We start from the raw sequence: 25,886 nt of genomic DNA on the forward strand, positions 1-25,886 counted from the left end.
GCAGAGCCAGGCGGATCTCTGTGAGTTCGAGGCCAGCCTGGTCTACAGAGTGAGCTCGATCCAGGACAGGCACCAAAGCTACACAGAGAAACCCTGTCTCAAAAAGAAGAAGAAGAAGAAGAAGAAGAAGAAGAAGAAGAAGAAGAAGAAGAAGAAGAAGCAGCAGCACAGGAGCAGACTGGTCATTTCAAAGTTCCTCCCCTTGTAAGATATGGAGAAACAACATCAGGTTGCCTTTGTGCATGTAAGGATTAAGGCAGAGGCCGCTTCATTACCATGCCAACTCAAACAGCTGTTTCTGAGAAAGTGGAACAAACAGTTCCAGTTAGTGGTAAGTGACTCCTTTTTGGGGTTTAGCAAAGAACTCCATATGACTTCCTGCAATTTCTATTCAGCAGCCATATTTTTTATAGTAATGCTTTCATTCCTAAAGGCATTTTAAAATCCTTTAAAGATTTTAAATTTTATTTTAAATGAGTATATGTGTGTGTGTGTGTGTTGAGACTGGGTATGTGCTCCTGAGTGCAGACTCCTGTGGAAGCCAGAAGAGGGCTTTGGGTCCAGTGGAACTGGACTTTCAGATGTGTGTTGGGGGAGGGTTGTGGAGGTGGGTGCTGGGAACTGAATTTGTGTCCTCCCTCTACAAGAACAGAACCTATTTTTAACTGCGAATCATCTTTCCACCCTCCCTCCCCCAACACCCCCACTTTAGAATCCTTTAGAAAATGTTCTAGGGCTGGGCACAGGGGTACATACTGTAATTCCAGAACAGGAGGGGTAAGAGTTTGAGGCCAGGTTGGAGAATGGTGGTCTCTGTCTTTAATCCCAGCACTGAGAGGCAGAGGCAGGCAAGTCACTGTGAGTTCAAGGGCAGCGTGGTTGACAAATCAAGTGCGCAGCCAACCAGAGCTACACAGTGAGACTGTCTCAAACAACAACAACAACAAAAAGAGTTTAAGGCCAGTCTGGACTGCACAGACTTTGTCTTCTAGGGTTCAACAACAGCAAAAACCCACAAGAGAATGACTATTTTTTTTGTTTTGTTTTGTTTTTTTAACACAAGGTTTCACTATGTAACCTTGGCTTTCCTGGAACCTGCTCAACAGAGAAGGCTGGTCTCAAGGAGAACCACTTGTCTCTGGGATTAAAGGCGGGTGCCACCATACCCAGCCTGAAAGTGTGTGTGTGTGTGTGTGTGTGTGTGTGTGTGTGTGTGTGTGTGTGTGTGTGTGTGTGTGTGTGTGACTGCAGATGGCCAAGAATCATTCAGCAGCTCCCTTACGGGTCAAAGTTAAGTTCAAGGTTTGACTGTGACACAGAAGAAATACAAGGATAAACAGGGCAGTGTCTACCTCAAAAGCCGCTAAATCACCGCTGTCCCAGTCCGGTGAAAGCTTTGGTTTGAGGCCATAGAGTAGCCTCAGGATCAAACTGAGCAGCTTTCCCCTGGAGTCGGTGCCCTAGGGCTCACACCTTTGTGGGGTGGGGTGAGGTGGTGGGAGCCCCACCAGCTGAATCGCATATAATAGGTGCCTAACAAACAGTCATCGAAGCAGCTCCCGGTTTTCCTTGGCAGATTCTGGCTCAAGTCTACCTCGACTACCAAACTCGAGCGTGGGCAAACCAAAAGGCTCGGCTGGGCAGCGCCCGCCCGTGCACTTGGCTCTGACCCTGCCAGGCGCTAGGAGGGCGTGACGCGCTGCCCGCACGTCTCCTCCCCGTCCTTTGGCCTCCGAGAAGCGCGCAACGACTCCCACGTCCTCGGTTGAATTCCGGTCCGTAAGGAACACGAAGCCGGACCCCGGCGAGGCCCGGGCCGACAGAGCGGTGAGCCGAGGATGCGCGGGCTGGGAGGCGGCCCGGAGGATGCGCGGGGCAGCCTGAGCTAACGCTGCCAGCGGGAGCCCGAGCCGGCGGGCTTGCGGGCGAGCCGGCGAGCGGGCGAGCGGCTTGCCGGGGCGCGGCCGTGGATCCGGGTAGCCGCCGGGCGGCCACATCAGCGGCGTTCGGCGGGCTCGGCTGGCTGCGCGCGTGCGCGGGGCGGGGCGGGGCGCGCGAGTGGCCGCGGGCACCGGGCGGCTGTCAGCGGCGGGCCCGCGGGGCTGGGCCGGGCTCACCGACTCCGGGGGTTGTCGCCGCGCTGGGGCTCGGCGGCTCCGGCGTGGCTAGGTGTCGGAGGGCGCTGGAGCCGCGGCCGGCGGGATCCGAGACCGCCCCGACTCTGCCCAGCCCTGCCCGCCGCTGCCCTCGGGCTCTGCGTCCCACTTGCTCGGGAGGCCACGGTAACCAGGGGCGCACACCGAGGGATGGAGGAAGGTGAGCTCGGATGCAGATGCTGGGAGGCGGGCGGCGCTCACCCCTGGAGCCCGCTTCGGGGCTCAGCAGCGTCGCCACCCCGTTCTTGGCTCTATGAGTGTACAATATGTCTCAATTTAAGAAGCCTCGGTGTCCATTTATGGCGAGAGCTGGCATGTTCGGATGTGTTACATATTATATTCTTAGGTATGTTACACCTATGCCCTCTTTTTGTAAATGGACGTTTGATCCACTGATACATCAGGTGGCGAATGTGCTACTTATCCCTCCAAAATGTGGCTTTTCGTATATTCATCTAGTTTTGCAACTGTCACCACTATCCAGATCTCTTTTTCCTCCGTAATCTCCAAAAGAAACCCCGTACCTGTTAGTTGCTACCCATTCCCTCACTGTGCCAACCCATTGACAACCACTAATCTTTCTGTTCCTATGCATTTGCCCTTAGTGGACACTAATGAAATCTAACAGTATTTGTGGTTCCCTGCCTCCCCATTTAAAGACAAGATTTTGGCTCTTCCCTTAGGGGAGCAGTTCTCCTGCATAGTTCAGGCTAATCTGAATTCGCGGTCCCCTTGCCTCAACTTCCCAAGTGGTGAGATCACAGGCTTTTGCCACACCCACCGTGTGTGTGTGTGTGTGTGTGTGTGTGTGTGTGTGTGTGTGTGTGTGTCTTTTTTTCTGGCTTCCTTTACATAACCTAATGTTTTCAAAGCTCATTTATGTTGCAGCAAGTGTGTGTCTGTTCTGTACTTTCTTAAAGCTCCGTGTCTGTTTGGATGTGGTCACTATCACATCCTTTCACTAGTTAATGAAGTTGCATTGTTTTTCACCTTTTAGCCATTGGATATAATTAATGCTGCTACAACATTTGTGGATGTGTGTTTTCAGTGCCCCTGAACACAAACCTAGGCATGGAATTGCTCAGTGCTTAACTTTTTGAGAAACTTTTAGGCTTTAATCAAAGTTGTTGCTGAATTTTATCCTCCCACCAAACAGTGCGGTTTCCTTAAATCACCGTTTGTCAGTTTTCACTGTTTTTAGCCACCCTAGTGGGTGTGACTTGGTATCTCTTTGTGGTTTTAATTTGGATTTCAGACCAGGGATTAAAGCAGTCTTTCCCATGCTTATTGGCCAAGAGTGTGTCTGTTCTGGAGGGACGTCTAATGAGATCCTTTGCCCCTGTTTTTGCTCTTTTTTTGTTGTTTTTGTTGTGGTTGAGTATAGGAAAAAATTCTAGATTTTGAATCGATGCAGGTCAAACTTGGGTAAAAATTGACTAAGTGGCGTTTGAGTCTTTCAGAACACCCTTTACCTGGTAATTCTTGGGCATTATTGTCCTTTCTTATTTTTAGATTTTTGGCTTTCTTGAGAAAAGCCACAGGAGGTCTGGTACTGGGTCCTGATGAGACTTACATTACTGTTTTTCTGTATCCTGTGTTAGCTTGAAAAGTCCAACTTATCATTAACTACAAGTAATTTATGGTGGATGTTGAACAAATTACTCGAACAAAATTTCATGTGCGTCTGTCTCAGTAAAGTGAAAGGTCTTTCTCCCCACTTCAGTTTGTGTAGTTCGATTGCAGTTCTGATATGTGTGGACGCAAGATAATTTGTTTGCTTTTTGAGGTAAAGTCTCTCAACGCTAGCCCTGGCTGGCCTGGAATTCACTGTGTAGACCAGGCTGGCCTTGAACTTGCCGCAATCCTCCTGCCTCTGCTTCCCAAGTGCCAGGATTGCAGGTGCGCACCGGCACACTCAGTGACATCATTTTGCCGGCGCTGAGGTTAAAAGCCACCTGGAAATGAATGAATGCTGCTGTGCTTTCTGCATGGTTGACTGCGGAGTGTGTACAAATTCAGCCTCAGTCTTTCTTTCAAAAATTACTAGAAGGGATGATATTTCTCTGAACACAAGTTCAAGATCAAGTTCGTGACCTCATTGCTGCTAAAGAAAAAAATATTTAATGAAACTTGCTTAATGGTGAAGAATAACTTTATTCAAGACCATTGTAACAATATAAAGGCCGTGACAGTGGGCTTGACACTGGGGAGACAGATTGGGTTTAACCCTGAGTGAGCTGTGGCTAAGCAGGAATTTATGGGTGAAGATCAGGGGCAGGGGCCGTGGATAGAGATGTATAAGAGGAAGCATCCCCAGTGAGGGGGATTCTGGGTAAGTCATCTTAGGATGATGATTCCTGCCGAAGACAAGCCTGGGCTCTGGGACACCTTGGTGAAGGATGAGGACCTACCTCCATCACATACCTGGGGAGGACGTTCTAATTAAACTGGCTTGGCAAGGCTCTTTGCTAAAGATGAAATTTGTAAGATGTATGGAAGACTCAGGAAACTGAATAGTTTGGTCATGCAAGCAATCTGTTACTGTTGAAACATATGCTATACAATTTCAGGAGCTTCCTAGAAAAGGAGGTTAAAGATTTCTCAGGAGAAATAATGGAGAGCAAGGGGTGAAAAGGATGGGAGAGGCGGCCTAATCCTGCTCTTCATCTGTAACTTACAAAGCAAGTAATCTTTAACTGTGCTTATGCCTCACAGCCTTTATTAGAAATCAGCTGACAACGTCACTATGTAACCTCAGTGTGCTTTTGCTTTGATTTACCTGTGAGCTTAACACTGAAAGTGTAAACATCGATATGTTATTGATTGTCCCCCGCATGCCCAATAGATGCTTCCCCTCAGCTCCCTGCGGTCCTAATACCACTTGTTGAGAACAGTTCTCTGTAAACTGGGCATGGTGGTACATGCCCGTGACTTCAGCCCTGGATCTCTTGTGAGTTTACGGTGAGCCAGGGCTGCCTCGTGAAACCCTGTTACAAACAAAGAAAGTGACCCCCCAGCAAAAGTGTCTACAGGTAGGTGGCCGTGCAAACTGACATGTTTGGGGGAATCGATCCCCGGTTGTTTTTTGTTTTTGTTGTTTTTGAGACAGGGTCTCTCTTATGTAGCTCTCGCTGTCCTGGAACTCACTATGCAGACCAGGGCTCCTAGAACTCACTTTGTTGACCAGGCTGGCCTTGAACTCCCAGAGATTCACCTGCCTTTGTCTTCCTAGTGCTGGGATTAAATGTACCACCATTCATACCTCAATCCCTGGGAAATGATGGTCTGAGTTGGCTTGCCTGATTTATGTAGTGGACTTCTAGGGACCCCCTCAGCTCTGTGAAATTACTGTAGTTAAGTTTATTTACCTTTAAAATGCATAGAAATGAACATTGATCATCTCTGTGGACATGTATAATGTATGTATATGTGTATATAGATATACATACGGGAGTGGCTAGAACTGTCTAACTCTATTTTGATTTTTAAACTTTTTGTTTGTTAGTTTGTTTTGCTTTTTAGAGACAGGGTTTCTCTGTGTAACAGTTCTGGCTGTCCTGGAACTGGCTTTGTAGAATAGGCTGGCCTCGAACTCACTGAGATCCACCTGCCTCTGCTTCCCAAGTGCTGGGTGGAATTAAAGGTGTGTGCCACCACTGCCCCACGATTTTTAAATTATTTTTATGCATGTATGTTTGCATCACATGCATGCCTGGTGCCTGTAGCAATGGAAACCCTAGTGGTTGTGAGCTGCCATGAGGGTCCTCGGGAAGTGTTGTTAACCACTGAGCCATCTCTCCAGCCCCATCTATTTTAATTTTAATGTGGGTGGATTTAATCATATTCCTTACTTCATAATCAGCTACTAAGGACATAGGAACTTTGTGTTAAGGAAGAACAGGACAGGTAAGTATTGAAGACTGTTTTAGCCAGGCTTGGGAAGCAGAGGCAGGAGGATCGCTCTGAATTTGAGGTCAGCCTGGCCTATATAGTGAGTTCAAGGATAGCCTGTGTAGAGAGACCCTGTCTCAAAAATGAAACAAAAAATAACTAAGAAAATTAAAATTACAGAAAGCACATTCTAGAGTTTTAGGCAAAACTTGATATATTTCAGAAAGTGTGATTCAGATGATGAAGAGGAAAGCAGGAACAAGAAGTAATTGGAACGTAAGGCTGTAGTAAGGAAAGAGATTTTGCTCCAAAAAGATGTCTGAGTAGGAAAAGTGGGAAAACCTTCTTTACTTAATTTAGTTCTCACTCTTTTTTCCCAAGTTCTGGTCCTTATTTGCCACTCTTTTTATTTTTATTTTTATTTATTTATTTATTTATTTTGGTTTTTCGAGACAGGGTTTCTCTGTGTAGCTTTGCACCTCTCCTGGAACTCACTTGGTAGCCCAGGCTGGCCTCGAACTCACAGAGATCCGCCTGGCTCTGCCTCCCGAGTGCTGGGATTAAAGGCATGCGCCACCACCGCCCGGCTGCCACTCTTTTTAATATGTATTCTTAAGGACTTATTTTTTTGACTGAACTCAGACTTAGAAGTGGAAGTTCCCAGTGAGGATAGCCTACGTCTCTTAGCAATCTGTTCCTGGTGTTTATCTTCATTCCTATTCCCCCCCCCCATCTTTTTTTTTTTTTTCTTTTTCCAATACAAGGATTCTCTTTGTTGCCCTGGCTGTCCTGGAACTCCCTATGTAGACCAGGCTAGCCTCAAACTCAGAGAGATCCACCTGCCTCTGCCTCCCAAGTGCTGGGATTAAAGGCATGCGCCACCACTGCCTGGCTATCCTTCATTATCTTGGCCATCATGAGTTTAGCATATTCTGCAGCCTCCTCCTTGTTTTTCTTAGTGTGCTGTTTCTTCAGAGCAATATGTCAGCTTTTGTGGTGCAGGATACCGGAAGTAACAGGACTCTGAATCTTCGGTGCTTTGGTCCTGGGCTTCTTCCCTTCTTTGTTTAAGGGCTCCCTGACAACATATTGACAGACATCATCTTCAGAGAGGCTGAAAAGCTTTCGGACCTTGCTGGCTCTTTCGAGCCCCATCTACCAAGGCGAGGTCCCGGAGTTTTCCTCCCTTCTTTTTGCAGTAACCAAGTTGAGAACACTCAGGTTGCATCCACAACACATCCTCGAACACACTGGTGCTTCCTCTTGCCAGTTCTCTTTGGTCTATAACAAGAGTGCCCCTCACTGAACAGCGGGCACATTCTGCCGTGGGCCAAGACACCTTGCTCCGTGGGAAAACCTCGTTTGTCGTTCCCGCCACTGATTCGGACGACGTAACCCTAACACTCTTCACTCAGCGCATCAGCAGCTGCCTCTGTGGCCTTGTGCTTCTCTCATAAAATGTACAACATTTGCATTTCCTTTACCTCAGTGGGTTTCTAACAGCCCGTGGCTGGGAAGGAGACAGGCATCTTTATCTAGACATGACTGACTGCCTAGGAGATGCCACAAAAAAGAGACTTCTTTTTGAGACAGCGTCTCACCATAAACCTTGCTGGCCTGGAACTTACTATGTAAACCATGCTGACCTCAAACTCATAGGAATCCACTTGCCTCTGCCTCCTAGTGCCAGGACTGAAGGTGTGTTTTGCTGCACCGGACCCAGTCCTTTGTCTTTCTCCATGATGGCCTCTCCTAAGGCCCAGCAGTAAGTCTAGGGTTACTGTCATTCATGTCGGGAGTTTTTCAACGTACTAATTACCTCCCCCTCCAGAGTCTAGTAAAATTAAGATCAGGCCTGGGGGTACAATACCGTGACAGCATGTTTGCCCAGCTTGCAGGAGTAGCTCTTCAGCAGCAGCAGAAGTTGAGATCAAGCAAAGTACGGTGGGTATGCCTATAGTTCCAGCTGCTCTGGAGGCTGAGGCATAAGGTTCCCGAGTTTACCATCACATCTAAAGAGCACAATGGAGATTAGACTTAAAATACTGATAGAATATTCTAAGATTCACTTCTGGTAAAGCCAGACTGGAGAACTAAGCTTAAACCCACACTTGGTTTCTTTTCCTTTTTTATTTTTTATTTTTGGTGTATGTGTGCATGTGGTGTGAGCATATGCCTGTGCGGGTGTACAACAGGTGTCTTGCTCAGTTACTCTTTGCCTGATATCCTTTAAGTGAGGGTCCATCATTGAACCTAGGCATCTGCTGACAGTAGCAAACCCCAGCAATCATCCTGTCACCATCCTGGGGTGACAGGTACAGGTGTGGCCACATCTGGCTTTTTGTCATGGGTGCTGGGGATTCAAACTCAGGTCCTTGTGCTTGTATAACCAATGAGTCCTCTTGCTCAGTGAGCTATTTCTGAGTCAAATTTACTCACTCAGATAAAATTGTAGTGCCTGAAAAACTCCAGGGAGGAAAACCCTGGGCTTTCCTGAGCTTAACTGATAGGTGTTGGATGGAAAGGAGGTACAGGCAGGCTCATCAGACCTCTGTGAGTTTGAGGCCAGCAAGCTCTATATAGCAAGTTCTAGGCCAGCCAGGGCTGCGCTGAGACTGTCTCAGAAAGTAAATAAACCAGAAAACAAGAATATGTTGTATAGCTGGGCGGTGGTGGCACACACCTTTAATCCCAGCACTCGGGAGCCAGAGGCAGGTGGATCTCTGTGAGTTCAAGGCCAGCCTGGTCTACAAAGAGAGTTCTAGGACAGCTAAGACTGTTACAGAAACTTTGTCTCGAAAAAACAAAAACAAAAACAAAATGTACATAGATACTGCTAGACCCTAAGGGTTAGGGGCTGTTATTGGGATTTGGTTAGCTTTCTTAAGGAATTTGGGTTTATCTTAGAGGAAATGAGATGCCATTGAGTCTAGTCAAGACCTGGTTGATGAGATTACTATCTTCTGAAGATCTCTTTAGGTTCTTTGTCTTTCTCAACTCACTCATGAACTTCAGATTTCTGGCTAGTGATACAGGTATTTCCAGAATCTCATTCCAATCCGAAGACTCTTCCCATTGTTTTTGTCAGTAAGACCTCCCATTTCATAAAGTTCCTTGTTTGCCTTCCTTTCTTGGCTCCACGATGGAAAGGTCTGAGAGCAGATCCTGCTTCGGCCTTTTCACATCGCGTCTGTTAACCAGCATAATACCTGGTGCATAGTAGGGACTAAGCTCATGTTCACTGAATTGCATGTTAGACATTTATTACCCTAATATTTGAAATATGCATTGTGCTCCTAGTGTGGTGGCTCATTTCTGTGATTCTAGCATGTGGAGAAATTGAGGCAGGAGGCTTGTCATGAGTTTGCGGGCAGCCTCAGAGTGAGACCTTATCGAAAAAGAAAACAAAACATAACAAAGGGGACGGGGTCTCTTGCCACCAAGCCTGGCAACCTGGGTGGGACCCCAGAACCCCTAGAGTGGCGCGAGAGAACCAACCCCTTGAAAGGAGTTCCCTGACTCATGACGTGATACACACACATTCACAGACTACACATACGTACACACACACACACACACACACACACACACAAATAAATGTCAAACTAACTACAACAATGGCACTGGAATGTGGTGTCACACACTGTAGTTCTGGCACAGAAGGCGGAGGAAGTAGAATTGCTCCGAACTCCGTGTTGGCCTTGTCTTCGCAGGAAGTTCCAGGCTAGGCTGGACTACATACTAAGATGCTGTCTCAAACAAACAAACATCTCAAAGAAACAGCAACAAAAGACAGAAGGGGAATATTTCCCAGTAGCAGGAATGGCTTTGAGGTTTCTAGTTTACTGTCTTTAATAAAATGGTTTTATTAGAATGTTTTCTCAGTTGAAATGCTAGGGTAAAACTAAATTCACTTCATTAAAAGATAATCAACCCAAAGTTTTCTCTTACCATAAACAGTAGTAGGGAGGATGGGAAGGTGCTGGGGATGGCGAGCTCTCCAGCAGGCCCAGGCTTTGGAAGCAGGAAGATCAGGAGTTCAAGATCATGTCAACTACATAGTGGTTCCAGGCCAACCTGATACACCCCAAACCCTGTCTCAAAACAGCAGCAGCAACAGTGAACAATAGTTAAGGCAGTAAGTCTTGGTTTTTACTGAGAAGTCTAGAAGAACGGTACAGGTTGCCCACAGGAACAGGCGTTCTGAATACTAACAAAGGCGGCTTTGTACAGATGCTGGGGACAAAGGGATAAGATGGTTAAAGTGTATCAATCACCAGTCCGGGGAAGAGGTTTTGCTCTTGGAAGTGGTGAAATTAGGACATCCATACGCCAGAAGAACTTAGGGGAAGAATTTGGATGATGTCAGTTGTTTCTAGAGAACGTTTCCACTGTCACCTTACTGTGACTTCACAGAATTCAACCGAGAAACCGAGCTGCTGTAAAGGTAAGAGTCCTTTGGTGTACGGTTCTGATAACTCGGAAGAAGTTTTCAAAGTTTCGTGAGAAGTAGAGAGACTTCAGTTCAAACTCGTTATCTGTAGAGTTTTGAAGTATTGAAACTTGGCTAGTTTTGTAGTAAGTTTATAGAGATATATTTTAGACTGGACCGTCAGAATCAAACTTTGTTAATATGCAAATGGCCTTATAATACTCACTGAACTAAACTGAAGCTGTTAACGTGTAGATTTCTAAAATGTACTTCTCTGCGCATGTGCACGCGTATGCATGTCTGTGTGTGTGTGTGTGTGTGTGTGTGTGTGTGTGTGTGTGTGTGTGTGCGTGGTGTGTGGGGTGTGTCCCATGGGCACAGGCCTCGGAGGACTGAGGACACCTTGCAGGAGTGGGTTCTCACCTTACACCATGTGGGTCTTGGCAATCGAATTCAGTTCGTCAGGCCCAGTGGCAAGCGCCTTTATCCACTGAGCCATGGCACTGGCGCTGTGTAATTATACCTGAGGAACTCAGACGTTGGAAAGTATTATGCACAAACTTGCTCATTTCATTGCAGTGTAATTTAGTCAAGAGAGTCAGCTCTAGGGAAATGATTCATTAAAATGTGCCGGCCCTTTGAAGGGATTTCACCGACTCCCTGGCTCTTCCCCCAGGGGTAAATGCTTTGAGCACTTAGATGCCTCTGTGCTTTCCTCCTGGCTAGGAATTCCAGGTCTTCTCTGGATGACCAGCCGATGTCTGGTCACTTGAGTGTGTGACTTTGACCTCGCTGTTCTCTGTGTGTGGCTTTCTATCTGTCCGCCATTGTATCCCCCTTCTGTTTGTTCTTCTGTGTGTGGTTTTCTGTCTGTCCGCCATTGTATCCCTCTTCTCCTGTTTGTCCTTCTGTGTGTGGCTTCCTGTCTGTCCGCCATTGTATCCCCCTTCTCCTGTTTCTCCTCCCCACTCCCCAATTTCTTTGAATCCTACTTGTCCTTTAAAGCTTTCAGTCTGGTGGGCACATTTGTCAAGTCCTGGGGAGTACATGGAATTTTGTATCAAGAGCTCGTAGACAGGCACAGAACTGAGTAATTGGGTGCAGGGGGTAGGTGCTTCGTCTGTTTCACGTGACACGTAGAAACAAGACCGCTGTGGCATGCATATCTGAGGTGTCAGAAAACGTGTGTTCACTTATTACTTAGTAGACAAGTGAGTTCACCTGTGAACCAGAGTGGACTCTTGGTACCCTTGGCCTATCTATGTGCTGGCTACAGGAACATCTGGAACATCACAGTAGCTTCCATGTCTCCCACTGCCGAGTCAGAAAGCCCTGACCATCTTACTAACTTTATAACCGTGGGAATATTACTTAGACACCTTGTGACTCAATTTCCCAAGTGTAAGTTATGAAAATATAGCAAGAGGCCGGCCTGGGCAAATTCCAGGATAACCTGAACTACATAGCAGGGCCCTGTCTTAAAAGCATTTTTATAGTAATATTTAAAATTATTTCAAAAAATAAGTTAGAGATCTCTGTTCTCTAACCTTCCTACATTAGTGATGTTTCCTTTTAGAGCACCCTGCTTCTATCCAGTGTAACTTAGTGGTAGAGCATGTGCTTAACATGCATGTGCTCGTGGGTCCAACCCACACCCCTCACACAGGCAAGCAAGCTAAAAGACTGCTGTGGTTCCTTAACGGCTAACACTGTTCAGTAGATGTATGTACTTTTTCCCCCCCAGGTTTTTTGTTTTGTTGTTTTTTCAAGACAGGGTTTCTCTGTGTAGCTTTGCGCCTTTCCTGGAGCTCACTCTGTAGCCCAGGCTGGCCTCCAACTCACAGAGATAACCACCTGCCTCTGCCTCCCGAGTGCTGGGATTAAAGGCATGCACCGCCTGGCTTCCCCCAGGTTTTTTTAGGCAGGGTTTGAACCCAGGACATGCTAGACAAGCACTACATCCCCCTCCCCCTTTTTTTCATCCCCTTCTCCCCCCTTTTTTTTTGGAGCTCAGGATCGAACCTAGGGCCTTGCGCTTGCTAGGCAAGCGCTCTACCACTGAGCTAAATCCCCAACCACCCCCCCTTTTGTTTTTGAAACACATCTGACCATGTATCACAAAGTGACTGGAACTCCTCCACAGCCTGGGCTACCCACAAACTTGTCATCCTCCTGGCTCAAATCTGACTTGAGCCAGCTCAAGCATGACTCAGACTTATGACCAATGCTTGGCTCAGCGGGCCAGTTCCTAGTCAGCGCGGTACCTCCCACCTAGCTTACGAAGATGTTCTGATAAAGACTGGCCTGTGTTCCCCTGGGTCTGCTCTCATTTCTACCATCTCTGGACCTGAGAACAGTGTGCCAAGGATGATTGTCTCTGGAGACTTCACTCCCACAACAAATAGTTCCCTTTTTCTGTAACTCTTTATTTACCTTGCAGATAATCTGTGTAACAAAAAAGAAAAAAACAGAATGCTGTGCTGTAGACTTAGGGAGTAGGTTTTTGAGTATGTTCTTGGACAGTTTCATACATGTACATAATGCATTGTGATTGCGCTCTCCCCTCCCCCCTCCCTTTCCTGCCTTCATGTCTTTTTGTTTTGTCTGTCTCTCTCTCTCGGGGTTTGTCCAGGTGGGTCTGTGTGGCCATGGGATTGGAAATAAATATCCACTGGAGCTGAGTTGGGGAAAGTTCTGACAGTGAGTGGGTTCACAACTTAAGACAGTGGCTCCTCCTCCAGAGGCTGCCAGTCCACAGTAGTTCACCAGTAAGGGGTAGGATCCATGAACCCCTCCCTCATCCCCAGTGACTGCTGAGAGCTTGTCCTGGGCAGGCCTGGTGTAAGGGGGCGGTCTTATCTTCAACTTGGAGTTGTGCTGGGAACCCTTCCTCCAAGGGTGCCTTGTTTTGTTTTTATCAGTTTTCAACTGATAGTCAACTAAGAAATACTTAGCCTTGACCAAAGGTAGAGGAGAGATGTGATTGCCAGAGTAAAGATAGGAAAGGCCAGGTCGTTATTTCAATTTGATGCCAAGATAATTGAGTAACCGGACACACCAGGTCCCTCTAATTGGCCTAATCAGCGTGTAGACGTTCCTAGTGAGTTTGAGCACCTGAACTGACCGGAACACATAGCTGCGGGGTGTGAGGTCTGGTCTCATCTCCCCGGAAGGTGCCCCTGTGAAGGTGTCCCTGCGTGGGAAGGTGATGGTCGTCATTGTCTGAGTTAGACCTGCCTCAGCGTGGGAGCTGTCCTGTGTCACTCATCTCTCCACCTAAGGAGGTGAGGTACTTCAGTGCCTGGGGCTCGATCCTATGGGAGTCTTGCTTGTTCAGGACAGATAATGAGAACAGGCTCTCGGGAGACTACAAGTGCTGAGTAGACATTTGGACTATCAAAGTGATCAGACTTTGTATCATTTTTAGCTAGCCTACAGAATACTGGAATTCGTCATGACACTTTCATACACGTGTATATGACTTTTTATGGGACATTTTCAATCTTAAAATAGAGAATAAAAATGGAAGCTGTACATGGAGCAAGGAATCTTTTTGTTTGTTTGTTTCTCTTTTAAACTTTGTTATGCTGGCTTTGTCCTTTCTTGATCTCTTTCTCTCTCTCTCTCTTTTTCCATTCTGAACTTTGACCTGTTGGCATCTTTTCTGTACCTGGCCATTCTGGAAGGTTTTATTTTACCTTTCAGTTTGATTATACAGTGAGTCAAATACAGGTTTTAAGTTGGTTTCAGAAGTGGGTTTGCATTGAAAAAAATTGAACACGAAAGGGGGTGGGGGTGGAGGGTGGCATGTGAGAAGGCATATAAAGTGTGCCTTGGTGTGGGTTACCAGTAACAACCAATTCTCACTGATTAACTGCTGTCTCTTAGTCTCTCCATACGTCTGTTCAAGGGCTCCAAGAGCTGGGGAAACTGAGGAAATATGATTCATATTATTCTTTTTTTAATAGTAATTTCTGTTATACCTAATTATTGGAAAGAAGCAATTAAGTTGGGCATGGTGCCACACACTTGTGATCTCAGCACCCTGCAGGCTGAGGGAGGTGGGAGGATTGTGAGTTTGAGGCCAGCCTGGGCTCTGTGGTGAGACCCTGTGGCAAGAAGCAAACAAAACAACCAGGGGCTGAAGATGGGGAGCTAGAAGGAAAATGGAGGGACCAGATTTAATGAAGGTTGCATGCTTTTAGTTTTGGACTCAGTGTGAAGGGAGTGGTGTAGCTAACAGGATTCAAAGAGGAACGCCAAACACTGTGGGGCACGTCTGTAGTCTCAGCACTTGGGAGGTGGAAGTAGGAGGATCAAGAGTTCAAGGTTATCCTTGTCTGCTTAACAAGTTCAAGGCCCACATGGATTATCTGAGACCAGACTCAGGAAAAGAAAAAAAAGGAAAGAGTTGATCTGAGGAGTGAGGGGTGACCATGGGATAACCATTTAGAAAGGACAGGAGAAATGGCTGGTCAGAGCTGTCCTCTAGATCAAGATCACAGCGTTCATTAGAGGAAGTGTTGGGGAGATGAGCAGCCTGATCTCTCACCTCCCAGACTGTCGGTTTGTTTTTATACCACAGCTTGTCAAAGGACTGGAGAGAATCAAAACTCTAAAGGGGGTGGGGGTGGAGGGTGGTATGTGAAAAGGCATATAAAGTGTGCGTTGGTGTGGGTTACCAGTAACAACCAATTCTCACTGATGAACTGCTGTCTCTTAGTCTCTACATACATCTGTTCAGGGCTCCAAGAGCTGGGGAAACTGAGGAAATGTAATTCATTTATTCTTGCATATGCCATCCTGTCACAGGTAAGTGTTGAGTCAGCTTGTAGAATCACCTTATGAGAAGTACTGATCTTTCTTGAAGTTTTTTTAGTCAGTTTCACAATATACACAATACACACTTTTTATTTATATTTGAGGTATTATCTGAACTGTAGCCCAGGTTGGACTTGGAACTCACTACGTGGCCCAGGCTGACCTTAAACTTATGGTAGTTCTACACCTGGCTGGCTACACATTAGTTTTAAAAAAGAAGTATAGTTGGCCATGGGAGCCAGAGGCAGGTGGATATCTGTGAGTTCCAGGCCAGCCAAAGATGTGTGTGTGTGTGTGTGTGTGTGTGTGTGTGTGTGTGTGTGTATGGTGAGACCATTTCTCAAGAAACAGCAACAAAAAAATAGAAGTATAGAATCAGTAGTAGCAAAAATAGGAATAGGAATGTATTAGATGAGTAAGTTGATGGTGACTTTGAGCTTCAGGTGTGACCGGAAATTTCCTTTCTATGAAGTGAAAAACAAATGTTTTGACTTTCATTAGAGAAAAGCAAAACAATCGAGTTTTTAGCAAGGATGTGGTGTCATGTCTTCCATTCTAACACTTAGGAAGTAGAGGAGGGGGCATCCTTGGAGATTTTAAGGCCAACCTGGGCTACATGAGATCTTGTCTCAAAAAACAGGCCCACATTGGTTTAATGTTGCATTTCTTTAATCCCAGCACTCACAAGGCAAATTTCTGAGTTCAAGGCTAGCCAGAGCTAGTGAGACCTCATCTCAAAGAAACAGAAGTCTAGGCTGCAGAGGGCTCAGTCATTAAGAGTGAATGCTCCCCCCAGAAGACCAGAGTTTGGTTCCCAGAACCACATTGGATGACTCTCAGCTGCTTCTAATTCCAGCTCTTCTGGTCTCTGTGGTACCCACACATCCAAATCATACACTCACACAGATGCACATACACATTTAAAAAGGAAGGAAGGAAGGAAGAAAAAAGAAAGAGAAAGAAGTCTAAAAACAGAACAGAATGCACCCCCCCAGGCTTCAGTAGCAATACCTTGTGTATAGTTTCTGAATAAAGTTTATTGTGCCTTTATATGGGGTGCTAAGTGGTGTAATATTCTCCAAAACTGCAAGTAATTAATGAACTTTACATGTCAGTTGCAAGAGAGTATATTTTGGCAGTTTTTACAGACTACATGTAAGAATATTTAAGACAGCACAGTAGAAGTGTGGTTGTTTAGAAGCAGTTTTTGAACTCAAAACAGTTCTGTTATCCACCTTCTCTGCCGTTACAAGCCTGTGTCAGTTAGCTGCATGACTCCTTCTCGTGATTGCTTGCCTCTCTTTTTATTTCTTTTGCCTTTTAAAAAAATGACTTACATTTTTATTTTGATTGCATTGGTGTTTTGCTTGTATGTCTGTGAGGGTGTCTGATCCCCTGTAACTAAAGTTAATAGACAGTTGGGAGCTGTCATGTGGTTGCTGGGAATTGAACCTGGATCCTTTGAAAGAGTAGCCGGTGCTCTTAACTACTGAGCCATCTCTCTAGCCCTCTTCATTTTGTGACAGGATCTCTCTATGTAGTCCCAGCTCTCCGGGAACTCACTTTGTAGATCACGCTGGCCTTGAACTCACAGAGATCTGCCTCTCCCACCCTAGTACCCACACCCAGCCCTGCTTCTTAAATTAAAAATAACTGCTTATGCATAATTATGTTTCGATGATGTTTCACATTTCAGCTGGTGGTTTTGACAGGGGCTAGATATGACCTAGCAAAGGATACTTGGTGGAGTACTATGTTTATGTGGTCCTTCTCATTCTGTGGACACATCTGTATTTATTCTGTCAACATTTTCTTAGTAAATATGAGGTGATTTAAGAGTTGATTGCATGTTAGTCGATCTGGTGATTTGATATTTGGTTGTTTTTTTTTTTTTTGAGATGGGTTTTATTAAGCAGCTTGGTTTAGGCTTGAATTTTAACCCCCCTCCCTTCCCCTGGTACTGGGATTGCAGGTGTATCCATCATTGCCCCCTGCCACCCTTTAAGAGGGGGATCTTGCTATTTTGCCCATGATGGCCTTGAATTCTGGCCTCTATCCACCAGCGGCACAGACCACAGGTGCACATTCTTAGCCTTCAACATGTTTTTGGTGTATCTGTGTTCCAAGTATATATATATTTTTATATTTCTTGTTGTGAGCCTAGCCTTTAATGGATGATCCATCTTTTCTTTTTTCTTTCTTTCTTTTTTTTCTTTTTCCAGAGCTGAGGACCAAACCAGGGCCTTGCGCTTGCTAGGCAAGTGCTCTACCACTGAGCTAAATCCCAACCCCTCCATCTTTTCTTTTTTAAAAATCTCTCTCTCTCTCTCTCTCTCTCTCTCTCTCTCTCTCTCTCTCTCACACACACACACACACACACACACACACACACACACACACACACACAGACAGACAGAGACAGACAGACACAGAGACAGAGAGAGGAGGGATGAGAATATGCTGGAGATTGTGGTCCTGAGAACAAAATTGGCTTCTCTGAGTCTCCTGTCATTTGAAAAGTCTGAGATTCAGCACACAAAGGGTTTGTTGCCTTCCAGCTATGCAGAGCTTTCAGGCTGCCGCATCTGACGACATTTGACGGTAGTCTGCTGGCAGTGACTGTTGTTGAGCAACCACTGACTCAGGCCTGGAGCACCTCAGCCTCAGTCTGTGCAGCATCCAGGGCCCCAAGCGTTATATGGTGGCCAGCTGCCCTTTAATGCTTCTTGAATTTTCCCCAAGTTGTCGAGAAAGTTGATGTCACCTCCAATTACCTAAGTCAAACTTGTGAGTTCTTGAATTCAGTTCAGGTGGAAAGGTTCCAGTTGAAGCTAACAAAACCAAGATGTTTCTTAGATGCAGGCTCTGTGTACTTTAGCTCCAAAGGAGATGCTGCTCTTTTCTTTAAAATAAATAAGTAATACCTTTAAATAGAATAATATTTAAGTGTGTGTGTGTGTGTGTGTGTGTGTGCACATGGGTGCACTGTGTGTACATGTAAGTGCAGATGCCCATGGGGCCTAAAGCTAGAGGTGTTAGATTCCGCTGGAGCTGTTACTGGAGACAGTCTGAGCTGCCTGATGTGGGTGTTGGAGCAGAACACGTTTTTTATTGCACTTTAGAGGTAAACATAATCAGGCAGGACAGTGTTTGTGGGGAATATTAATTCTTATATTTCTGAACACTTGGAAACCAGCTGAATAAAATAATGATAGGTAAAGCATGTAAATTATTGTCACATCCCTGTTTTTCACCTGTATGCATAGGATAGTTGCTGACTCAGCCCCTCATTACACTTTTGCCTGGGAATAGATTTTTTCTTGAGCTGCAGCAGCAGAAGAAAGTCATCCATCTGCCCCCATCTCTGAACATTCTAACTGGATGCCACGGCCCATCGGCGACAACAGAAAGAGCACATTTGGAATGGTGGAGAGCTTCTTCACGTTGTCGTGTTGTTTACTTTCTTACAGACCTTGTGCGCGGTAGACAAGTGCTCTACCATTCACCTACACCCCCAGCCCCATTTTTTTAGACATCTTGCTAAATTACTCAGCCTAGTCTTGAGCCATTAGTACTCTTGTCTCACCTCTCTGGCGCCTTGAATTACAGGTATGAACCACCATACCCAGTGCCAATTTGGGTTTTAACCTATGGGAACCAAGAACTACTTACATATCACAGAAAGTACAAAGGTGCCTGCTGTCACATAAGAATTGGTAGTGGGAGACTAAGTGGATACTTTTTTAAAAAGATTTTTATTTATTAATTATGTGTCCAGTGTTCTGCCTGCATATATCCATGCAGTCCAGAAGAGGGCACCAGATCTCATTACAGATGGTTGTGAGCTACCCTGTGGTTGCTGGGACTTGAACTCAGGACCTCTTAGCCTCTGAACCATCTCTCCAGGCCCCCTAAATGGATACTTGTAACTCTAACAAGCTATTTTAAAAACTGTAGCTGGGTGTGGTGGCACATTTCTTTAACCCCAGCACTCAGGAGGCAGAGGCAGGCGGATCTATCTCTGTGAGTTTGAGGCCAGCCTGGTCTACAGAGCAAGTTCAGGATGGCCAGGGCTATTACACAGAGAAACCTGTCTCAAAAAACAAAAACAAAAAAACAAAAACAGCAAGTAAATGTAAACAGGGCTCTATGTGGTAGTAATAATCCCAGCACTCAGGAGGCAGAGGCAGGAGGTTTGCTCCAAGTTTGAGGCCAGCCTGGTATATGTGCAGAGTTCCAGGCCAGCCAGGGCTGCATAATGAGATACTGTCCGAGAAACAAAAACCTGAAATAAAAATTATGAACAGTGTGATGTAATGGCTATTTTTCACTGTCAGCTTGATTAGATTTGTAATCACCATGGAAACACATCTCTGAGTGTGACAGTGAAGACATTTCCAGAAATGTGTACTGAAGAGGGAAGATAAACCCGGCATATGGGGGCACAGTTTCGTGGACTGGGTCAAATTGAGTAAAAACAGAAATCAGGTTGAGCACATGCACTCTGCCTGCCTCCTGACTGGATCCCACTTGGCCATGTACCTCATGTTCCTGCCTTCCTGTCTTCCCTCCTGTGAGCCCGATAAGCCTTCCTCCCCTGAGCTGCTTCTGTCAGGGGCCAGTCACAGCATCGAAGGAGCGGGAGGGGGATGCTAACTGTGTTTGGGTCATTTTAACGTTTGCTGTTCTCTACTCTCTGTGCGTTAATCTGGGAGATTTTCTTGAAGTGGCATAATTTTAGTAGGGCCTTTGAATTAGGCAAAAGTTCTGGGTGTTAGGGACAGTGTGGTAGAGAGTATAGAAGTGAGGGAACTGTAAAGGAGTCTGGGAATATAGCTCAGTTGATAGATTGCTTATCTAAGCATGGGCAAGGACCTGTGTTCAGTTCAGAACACACACACACACACACACACACACACACACACACACACACACACACATACACACACACACACACACACACACACACACACACACACACACACACACATGCTTAGAGCAGATTTTGGTTAGTCTAGGTAATCTGCAAAAACATTGTAGGGAGTCCAGTGGATAAGAATGATGAAATCAAAGGGTTAAAAATGAGAAATAGGGGCCGGGCGGTGGTGGCGCACGCCTTTAATCCCAGCACTCGGGAGGCAGAGCCAGGCGGATCTCTGTGAGTTCGAGGCCAGCCTGGACTACCAAGTGAGTTCCAGGAAAGGCGCAAAGCTACACAGAGAAACCCTGTCTCGAAAAACCAAAAAAAAAAAAAAAAAAAAAAAAAAATGAGAAATAGGCTGAGCCTGGTGGTGTCCATCTTTAGTCCCAGCATGAATCCCAGGCAGATCTCTTTGAGTACTAGGATAGCCTGGTCTACATAAGGAGTTCCTGGCCAGCCTGGTCTACACAGTGAGACTTTGTCTTGGGGAGAGGGGAGGGGAAATAGATTGAGGGACAGAGAAGGAGAAGAAAAGAGGGAAGGAGGGAGGGAGAGAGGAAGGGGAGAGAAAGCAGGAGAGAGAGATATTGATTGGTGAGGATTTACATTTATTTTGATTTGGGTCTTTAAAGGAAAGTTGAGCAGCCATGGCATTATTCTGCTGTTTGGGTGCTGCATAAAGCAAATTAAATAGAGCCAATCCTTGTCTCTAGAACCTTCTACACAATTAAGTACTTAGTGGATATTATTAAAGGAGTTAAGCTTTTTTAAGTAAAACAAGGAAGTAATTTGTTTGCTATCAGGCGAGTTTAGTTGGGCATGACCCTTCTGAAGCAAACTTGAAAAGTGCAAGGAGCAGGATGCATTCCCACAGGCGGCGGGATGCATTCCCACAGACGGCAGGAAGACCGCATGAAGTACCAGTAGCCCAGGCCTCGAACACACCTCTTTTCCGTTTTAAAAAGAAACATTTTAACATGAATGCTGAAATTCTCATGATTCAAACTGCTTTCATGCAGAGTGTCTGGTGTTTATTTCTAGTAAGTGGCACAAGTCTTTCACTAGTGGTAAGCTGTAGCAAGACTTTCAGGGAATATAGAATGAACTTTTCCATAAACCTAAATGTGTAGTATTTTTAACTCTCAAAACCTTTTATTTATCATCATCATTATTGTTGTTGTTACTATTGTTATTATTATCATCATCGTGTGTGTGTGTGTGTGTGTGTGTGTGTGTGTGTGTGTGTGTGTGTGTGTAGGTCAGCAGACAGTTTTGTGGAGTTGATTCTCCCCTTCAACATTTATGTAGGTTCCAGAAATTGAACTCAGAGTCTTCGGCTTGTATGACTGGGCTACCAATCAACCTTAGCTGCTGAGTCATCTGACTGGGCCCCAGGAAGTACTTTTAACTTGGTAAAATTTGTGAAGAAATTGTTCTGGTTTTTGAGATTCAGATCTTCGGAAACTGTTATTTTGAAGCTCTTGACCATTGATTGGAACCTTCAGTTTCTCATTGTGTCAGAGAGACTCTCCTAAAGGAAAGACGGTAGCCATCTGGGGTCAGATCAGCTGGCTTATTCCTCCTGGTGTGTGTGGCTGCTGCCTTTATTCCATCAGCCCAAATGAATCATGGCTAGACCCGATGCCAGCGGAGATAAAGATGTGTCATCTTTATTAGTATCTAGGAAACCATGGCAACAGGTAGAGCTCATCATCCTCTCATAGGAAGGGAGCAGTGTCTGGGATTAATGGTAAGATCTGCCTCAGCACCACTCACGCTGGAGCACTCTTTAAAAAAAATTAGTTATTTTATGAGTATGAGCATTTTGTCTACATGTGTGTATGTATACCATGTGTGTGCCTGGTGTCTGAGGATCAGAAGAGGGTGTTGGATCCCCTGGGGCTGGAGTTGTAGGTGGTTGTGAGCAGCCATATTGGAGGTGGGAATTGAACCTGGATTCTCTACAAGAGCACCAAGTGCTGTTAACCACTGAGCCAGGACTCTAGCCCCAAGCACTTTTGTAAGACATATGCGTGATTCAAAGACCATGAAGTTTAAGCTATATAAGTGGTACCCATGAAGGGCCCCCATGCTTTTATACCATTCCTCAAACAAAACCATTCTCTTGAATCTTGTCATGGAGCCATCCGTTGCAGTCCATTCTTTCTCTCTCTAGTCTTTTTTTATCTTTTCGTTTTACACAGGGTTTCTTCAGGGTAAGTGCTCAAGGTGGAATTCTAGGGTTGTAGGGTTGTAGGGTGTCTGCTGCTTCCATTTTAGTAGGTCATGCCACGTTGTCTTCCACTGCTAATCACCATTCCTGCTTTGACTAGTTGTGTGTGTATTCACATTGTTTATATGCTAGTTTATAGGCAGACTTTTCTGTCTCACCAGCTAGCTCTCAAATAACTACATGGAGACTTATCGTTAATTGTAAATGCTTGGTCGATAGCTTAGGCTTGTTACTAACTAGCTCTTACAACTTGAATTAACCCATTTTCATCAATTTACTTGCTGCTGCATGGCTCATCACTTGTTACCTTATCTTGTACACGTCCTGCTTCCTCTGTGTCTGGCTGGTGATTCTGCCCTTCATCTTCCCAGCATTCTCTGTCTGGCTCTCCCATCTATACCACCTTCTCCCTAGCTATTGGCCATTTAGCTCTTTATTTTTTTATTTTATTTATTTATTTATTTTTGGTTTTTCGAGACAGGGTTTCTCTGTGTAGCTTTGCGCCTCTCCTGGAACTCATTTGGTAGCTCAGGCTGGCCTCGAACTCACAGAGATCCGCCTGGCTCTGCCTCCCGAGTGCTGGGATTAAAGGCGTGCACCGCCGCCGCTGCCGCCGCCACCACCACCACCGCCCGGCTCATTTAACTCTGTATTAAACCAATGAGAGTAACACATCTTCACAGTGTACAAAAGGATTGTTTCACAACACTAGTTCACATTCACATTTGGTCTTCAGGGTAGATCAGATTTTGAATATTGAATGTATTAGAAAGTGCTTCTCACACTTGATTGTGTATGCAAATCACCAGGGATATCAGGAAAAGTTTATCTTCTGACTTACATCTCCCCCACTCCTTTCTTGAGACAGGGTTTCACTACATAGCCCTGGCAGTCCTGGAACTAACTGTCTAGACCAGCTTGGCCTCAAAGTCAAGGAAATCTGGTCTGCCTCAGTGCTGGGACTAAAAGTGTGTGCCACCACACCTGGCTTCTCTCTCTCCTTGAAGTCATCTGTATCTGGGCCTGGTTGTGCATACTCTGGAGAATGAGGCAGGAGGATGACAAATTCAAGGTCTGCCTGCACAATTCAGTGAGACTCTGCCTCAACATAAAAAAGTAAGAACAGCTGGGGTGATAGGTCAGAGGTTGAGTGTTTACACAGCTGGTATGAAGTGTGTTCAATCCTCAGTGTTAGAGAAAATAAAAGCACTCAAATTGTTAATAATATAACATATTGAAATAATATAAATGGCACATATCTCAGTCACTGTTCTGTTGCTGTGAAGAGACACCATGACCAAGGCAGCTCTCATAAAAGAAGCATTTAATGACAGGCTTGCTTACAGCTTTAGAGGGTTAGTTCATTATTATCAGGGCAGGGAGCATGGCGGCACACAGGCAGGCATGGTGCTGGAGTAGCTGATCTTCAGGCAGCGGGCAAAGAGAGACACTGGCCTGGCACGGGCTTTTGAAGCCTCAAAGCTCACCCTCCAGTGACACACCTCCTCCAGCGAGGCCAATCCTAATACCTGACAGCTCATCCGCTGGGGCCTAAGTATCCACATCTGTGAGCCTGTAGGGGCCATTCTCACTCAAACGACCAGAGCATATAAATCATATGTATACTGTGTTGTTCAGGGACCGATGACAGGAACAACCAGTAGTATATATTCAGTACAGATACTTCCCCCCACTTTGAGACAGGATCTCATGTGTCCCAGGCTGGCCTCGAACTCCATACATCTGAGGATAAGTTTGAACTTTTGATTCTCCTGCTTCTACCTCTATAGTGCTGGGATTGCATCATGTACCACCAAGTTCAGTTTGTGTGGTGCCGGGCCTTAAACCTAGGACATATGTTTAGGCAAGAACTGCACCAGTGAGCTATATCACCAGCCTCTAGATACATCCTTTCCCCGAAATGTTTTCCATCTGTGATTGACTGGATTTGCAGATGTGGAACAACCCTGGTATATGATGGTCCAACTGTAGTACTTAATATAGCTACTAGATTCCTGGTGTAACTCCATAGGACATCAGTACAGTACCATAATCCTCTGGGAAAGTTAAAAAGAATACAGGTCCCATACAGACATAGATATTCTGAGTCAGGAGGCCTGGGGTCTTAGAACCAATGCAGTAAGAATATTCTGTATCAGGAGTTAACCAGGCTTCCCCAGAATTAAAGTAGAGGGGACAGTGAAACAGGTAAGCCAGTCCTGAGCACCTGCTTGTCTCACAGACCCCCATCCCTTTCTCCTTTTGTCAGTCCTGTGGTCGGTCAGTCACCCCACCCCAGGAGAGGACACACTGAAGAATGAAAGTGTGGTTAAGTCAACAGTACAGTCTAACTTGGTATGTGAGCAGTGTAGTAGGCAGTGGGCCATGTGTCCTGTGGAAGTGTACGACAGCCTGGGTGCTCCTGAGAAACATCTGAGGCCTCTACGTCCTTTGTGACAGACACGGCCATGATGTTACTGTGTGGTTAGGCACTGCCTGGGCAGGGGCCATAGCCTTGAAGCTCCGTGCCGGTTGGTGACTAGCTACAGTAGCAATCTGTTTGTCTTTTGAGACTCCAGTCACTAGCCAGCTAGTCAGAGACTACTTGGGGACTATAGCCCACAGCAGACTTGAGGAGCATGGAAGGGCGTTACCAGCTTTGTTTGGTTGGCCTACAAAATGGAGAACTGAGTATTTATCATCATTCTTTTGAGTTATTTTCCAAATAATCAAAAGAATATATTCTTAAGTCAATTTAATATGGGTTTTTTTTTGTATGTGAAAATGATAGATAATGAGTCTACCTATTTCTTTTTTCTTCTTTTTTTTTTGGTTTTTCAAGATAGGGTTTCTTTTTTTTTTTTTGAATGCCGAATGGCATTTATTGAAGGAGGAAGGAGGTCTTAAATACAGGCTTATAGCACAATGGGAGAACCCCGGAGGGCAGAAGTTCCCTACTGATGTTTTGCAATCTTGCATCTAAGCTGTTAACGCCCAATATGCAGGATACCTAGACAAGGAACTTCCCTTAAGCATTCAAGAGGGTGGAATCCAGCAGGGAGTTAGCATAGGGAGGATATCAAGGTCAAGGTCAACAAGCAAGGCAACAGTTACCCAAAATGGGAGCCAGGGCCCTACAGGTCCCCCCTTTTACTAAAAAATGAGCTTCTGACTTAGGTTGCTTGGGACATCAGCAGGTCACCTTACCCATCATGGAGACATCTGCCCAGGCCACACAGGCGCTCCGTCTTAGGTTGGTGAGTGGCCCCCAGGCATTACCCGCAAGATAGGGTTTCTCTGTGTAGCTTTGGAGCCTGTCCTGGAACTCACTCTGTAGCCGAGGCTGGCCTTGGACTCACAGAAAACTGCCTGCCTCTGCCTCCCAGGTGCTGAGATTAAAGGCGTGTGCCACCACTGCCCAGCTAACCTAAT

The 25,886-nt window shown here is 45.7% G+C and overlaps 1 protein-coding gene across 3 annotated transcripts in view; it reads left to right on the forward strand.

The window, feature by feature from the left end:
• Positions 1-1,273: 1,273 nt before the first annotated feature.
• Slc41a2 (solute carrier family 41 member 2) overlaps positions 1,274-25,886 on the forward strand; it is a 124,044-nt gene continuing 99,431 nt past the window's right edge. Inside the window, exon 1 of one of the 3 annotated variants that reach the window (XM_052752987.1) lies at positions 1,274-1,827. The gene's annotated coding sequence lies outside the window, so the exon portion shown is untranslated. Of the gene's footprint in view, positions 1,828-2,056; positions 2,317-2,479; positions 2,503-25,886 lie in introns of those variants that run through there. The other 2 variants (XM_052752986.1, XM_052752988.1) reach the window with 2 other exon arrangements.

This window comes from Peromyscus californicus, unplaced genomic scaffold, assembly GCF_007827085.1.
Source record: "Peromyscus californicus insignis strain IS unplaced genomic scaffold, ASM782708v3 Scaffold_24__1_contigs__length_46423439, whole genome shotgun sequence".
In the NCBI taxonomy this organism is placed as follows: Eukaryota; Metazoa; Chordata; class Mammalia; order Rodentia; family Cricetidae; genus Peromyscus; species Peromyscus californicus.